This window comes from Salmo salar, chromosome 06, assembly GCF_965601325.2.
Source record: "Salmo salar chromosome 06, fSalSal1, whole genome shotgun sequence".
Taxonomy (NCBI): domain Eukaryota; kingdom Metazoa; phylum Chordata; class Actinopteri; order Salmoniformes; family Salmonidae; genus Salmo; species Salmo salar.
This window is the reverse complement of record NC_138296.1, coordinates 1,357,501-1,362,500: the sequence shown is the minus strand read 5'-3', so window position 1 is coordinate 1,362,500 and position 5,000 is coordinate 1,357,501. Positions and strand designations below refer to the sequence as shown.

The 5,000-nt window shown below is 43.7% G+C and overlaps 1 protein-coding gene across 1 annotated transcript in view; it reads left to right on the top strand.

Moving 5' to 3' along the window:
• LOC106563911 (protein kinase C beta type) overlaps nt 1–5,000 on the top strand; it is a 180,215-nt gene that overhangs the window by 106,914 nt on the left and 68,301 nt on the right.

Here is a 5,000-nt window from a genome sequence, read left to right as displayed (position 1 = left end):
TCTGCCTTTTTGTTTAGAGACCCACACATTCATTCACTCACTCACTCACTCACTCACTCACTCACTCACTCACTCACTCACTCACTCACTCACTCACTCACTCACTCACTCACTCACTCACTCACTCACTCACTCACTCACACTACCTACCCTGGCGATACTCCTCAATCCCTCCCTCCCAGAGGGACGCCCTTCACGAGTACCCTTCTCGGGAGTACCCTTCTCGGGAGTAGCCTTCTCAGGAGTACCCTTCTCATGAGTACCCTTCTCGGAGTACCCTTCTCAGGACTACCCTTCTCGGGAGTACCCTTCTCAGGAGTACCCTTCTCGGGAGTAGCCTTCTCAGGAGTACCCTTCTCAGGAGTACCCTTTTCAGGAGTACCCTTCTCATGAGTACCCTTCTTGGGAGTACCCTTCTCATGAGTACCCTTTTAAGGAGTACCCTTCTCAGGAGTACCCTTCTCATGAGTACCCTTTTCAGGAGTACCCTTCTCGGGAGTACCCCTTCTCAGGAGTACCCTTCTTAGGAGTACCCTTCTCATGAGTACCCTTCTCATGAGTACCCTTCTCAGGAGTACCCTTCTCAGGAGTACCCTTCTCAGGAGTACCCTTCTCATGAGTACCCTTCTCAGGAGTACCCTTCTCCGGAGTACCCTTCTCCGGAGTACACTTCTCCGGAGTACCCTTCTCATGAGTACCCTTCTCAGGAGTACCCTTCTCAGGAGTACCCTTCTCGGAGTACCCTTTTCAGGAGTACCCTTCTCGGAGTACCCTTCTCAGGAGTACCCTTCTCATGAGTACACTTCTCAGGAGTACCCTTTTCAGGACTACCCTTCTCGGGAGTAGCCTTCTCGGGGTACCCTTCTCCGGAGTACCCTTCTCATGAGTACCCTTCTCCGGAGTACACTTCTCCGGAGTACCCTTCTCATGAGTACCCTTCTCGGAGTACCCTTCTCAGGAGTACCCTTCTCGGGAGTACCCTTCTCAGGAGTACCCTTCTCGGAGTACCCTTCTCAGGGCTACCCTTCTCGGGAGTACCCTTTTCAGGAGTACCCTTCTCAGGAGTACCCTTTTCAGGAGTACCCTTTTCAGGAGTACCCTTTTCAGGAGCGGATGTAAATGAGAACTTGTTCTCAACTGGCATACCTGGTTAAATAAAGGTGAATGTTTTTATTTTTTTATTAAACTTTTACCTGGAACACTTCTCCTCTCAGGACTCAACCCTTTAGTCCTTCTACTAATCTACCTGTATCGCTCCTTTATTCTACCTGGAACACTTCTCCTCTCAGGACTCAACCCTTTAGTCTGTCCATCTTGGTATTCCCAGGTTCTGAACCACTGGGGGCTGGTAAAGGGGTTGAGCCCTGATCTGTCTCCTTCAAATTGTCATAGTTATTGGTCTCTACTGTTTCCAGATCCTGATAGGTTTTTCACATCTCTCCTGTGAGATAGGGGGCTAGAAGAGCTAACCATGTTGTCCGGTCCGATAATACGCTCTCTCTCTCTCTCAAATTTCAAGAGATATGCCTCTGGGTCATCACCATCAGTCGTTTTAGTGACCTGACGCGCAGCTGCTTTCGAAAGGACCCCCTTTGGAGCTTCCAGGGAAAACCTGTGTGGCTCGTCATTTGTCGTAATGAGCAGGCCATGCCTTCTACCTTCTACCGTGGTAATAGGAGATCTGGTGGCTGACTCCATGAAGATTTAGGAGTTGTCCAAGCATATAGTTTTCCTAAATTTCCAACTCCAGGATTAGACACGGTTGTGCTATAAAACAAAAGAAAAATGTGAGGAGGGAACAAAAGGTAGTGATTTACTCAGATTCTCCACTGAATGTCAGGAAGAGTTGGGGGGGGGGTTGGGGTTGGGGGGGTGTCCCCCGACTACACGAGCGACAATGAGAACAACACAGCAACAAGAGTATCACCTTTCACGATGCTTTTAGTCTCTCTTGCGTTAAGCTTTTTTAGTGGTCTCCTGGAGTTTTTAACCTCTATGGGCTAGGTGGGACGCTAGCGTCCCCCCCGTGGTGCACTCCATCAACAGCAGGTGCATTTCAAGAGCGGCAAATTTGAAACCAAATAAATGTCAAAATTCAAATTTTTCAAACATACAACTATCTTACACCCTTTGAAAGATAAACATCTCCTTAATCTAACCACGTTGTCCGATTTCAAAAAGGTTTTACGGCGAAAGCATAAAGTTAGATTATGTTAGGAGAGTACATTGACAATAGCTGTGTGTAATGTTTTGGTCAATTCAAAGACAGGGTCACCAAAACCATAAATCCAGCTAAAATGATGCACTAACCTTTTACAATCTCCATCAGATGACACTCCTAGGACATTATGTTAGACAATGCATGCATTTTTAGTTCTATCAAGTTCATATTTATATCCAAAAACAGCGTTTTACTATGGCATTGATGTTCAGGAAATCGTTTCCCTCCCATAACCGGCAGTCAAGTCAGCACCACAAATTAAATAATTAAAATTAGAAAACATTGGTAAAATATTATATTGTCATTTAAAGAATTATAGATTTACATCTCTTGAACGCAATCAACTTGCCAGATTTAAAAATAACCTTACTGGGAAATCACACTTTGCAATAATCTGAGCACTGCGCCCAGAAAAATACGCGTTTGCGATACCAGACTAGCCGCCATGTTGGGGAGATCTAAAATCGAAAATACTATGTAAATAATCCATTACCTTTGATTCTCTTCATCAGATGTCACTTCCAGGTATCACAGGTCCATAACGAATGTAGTTTTGTTCAAAAAAGCTCATCATTTATGTCCAAAAATCTCCGTCTTGTTAGCACATGATCTAAGCCCGCCGGACTTCACTTCATGAACGAGGGGAAAAAAATATATTTACGTTCGTTCAAACATGTCAAACGTTGTATAGCATAAATCATTAGGGACTTTTTTAACCAGAACATGAATAATATTCAAGGTGGACGAATGCATTCTCTTTTATAAGGTATTGGAACGAGGGTACCCAACATGAACTCGCGCGCCAGAGTCTATAATCGGCCATCACCGTTCCATGGCTCTTGTTCGGTCATATCTCACAGTAAAAGACTCAAAACACTTTGTAAAGGCTGGTGACATCTAGTGGAAGCAATAGGAAGTGCCAAAACATTAATCAACCCCTGTGTGTTTCAATGGCATAGGCTTAAAGGTAATTCAACACATCAGGTATCCACTTCCTGTCAGAAAATGTCTCAGGGTTTTGCCTGCCAAATGAGTTCTGTTATACTCACAGACACCATTCAAACAGTTTTAGAAACTTTAGGGTGTTTTCTATCCATATATAATAAGTATATGCATATTCTAGTTACTGGGTAGGATTAGTAACCAGATTAAATCGGGTACGTTTTTTTTATCCAGCCGTTGAGAAATACTGCCCCCCTAGCCCCAACAGGTTAAGTCCACAAAGCCGTTCAGGCAAAAGAGAGAGAGTTAAAAGATGTGGGTCGGTGGCGGCGTGGCTTCACTGGCAGAGTCCGTAACTCTCCTTCTGAGCAGTCCGTTGGAGAGAGTAGGCATGCTGCGTCCACACAGGTGTGGTTCCTGAGTTAATTAAGCAATTTATATTTTACCCTTTATTTAACTAGGTAAGTCAGTTAAGAACACATTTTTATTTTACGATGACGGCCTACCGGGGAACAGTGGGTTAACCTTTTTGGCACAGGCGTTCCGCTAGCGACCCACCTCGACAACATCCGGTGAAATTGCAGAGCGCAGAGTGTCAGATTTCAAAAAGTCTTTACGGCGATAGCATACCATGTGATTATCTGAGGACAGCGCCAAAGCTTACAAAATCATTACAAACATTTTCAAACCAAGTAGAGGAGTCACGAAAGTCAGAATTAGGGATATAATTAATCACTTACCTTTGATGATCTTCATCTGGTTGCTGTCCCAAGAGTCCCTGTCACACAATAAATGTTTGTTTTGTTCGATAAAGTTCCTCTTTAATATCCCAAAAACTCAGTTTTGTTGGCGTGTTTTGTTCAGTAATCCACTGGCTCAAAGGCGGTCCAAACACGCAGACGAATATATCCAAATAGTATCGGTAAAGTTCGTCGAAACATGTCAAACGATGTTTATAATCAATCCTCAGGTTGTCTATTGTCTAAATAATCGATAATATTTCAACCGGCCAATAACGTCTTTAATAGAAAGGAAAAACAACGAACAGCTCTGGTTCATTTAGAGTCCACTGAAAGAATGTTCTTTATTCTTCCTCAATTTCTCAGAATACAAGCCTGAAACAATGTCTAAAGACTGTTGACATCTAGTGGAAGCCATAGAAACTGCAATCTAGCTCCTAACCCAACGGATACTGTAAAGGCATTCAATAGAAAACTACACACATCAGAAATATCCCACTTCCTGGATGGATTTTCCTCAGGTTTTCACCTGCCATAACAGTTCTGTTATACTCACAGACATTATTTTAACAGTTTTTGGAAACTTTAGAGTGTTTTCTATCCAAATCTACCAATTTTATGCATATCCTAGCTTCTGGGCCTGAGTAAGAGGCAGTTTACTTTGGGCACGCTTCTCATCCAGATGTCAAAATACTGCCCCCAAGCCAACTGCCTTGTTCAGGGGCAGAACAACATTTTTTTACCTTGTCAGCTCAGGGATTTGATCCAGTAACCTTTCGGTTACTAGTCCAACGCTCTAACCACTAGCCTACCTGCCGCCCCAACCTTAAATACATGATCCCATCATGCTTAGCGTCATGTATAAAAAATACTGGGCAGGCCATTATTTTAGCTATCATCGCTATGCCTCCATAGGATGACAAACTATATGCCATGTCCGTCTCAGTCACCAGATCTCAACCCTATTCAACACTTATAGGAGATTCTTTGAGAGGTGCCTGAGAACATGTTTTAAACCACCATCAACACAAAACACCAAATGATGGAATTCCCTGGTGGAAGACTGGTGTCTCATCCCTCCAATAGCCTTCCAGACA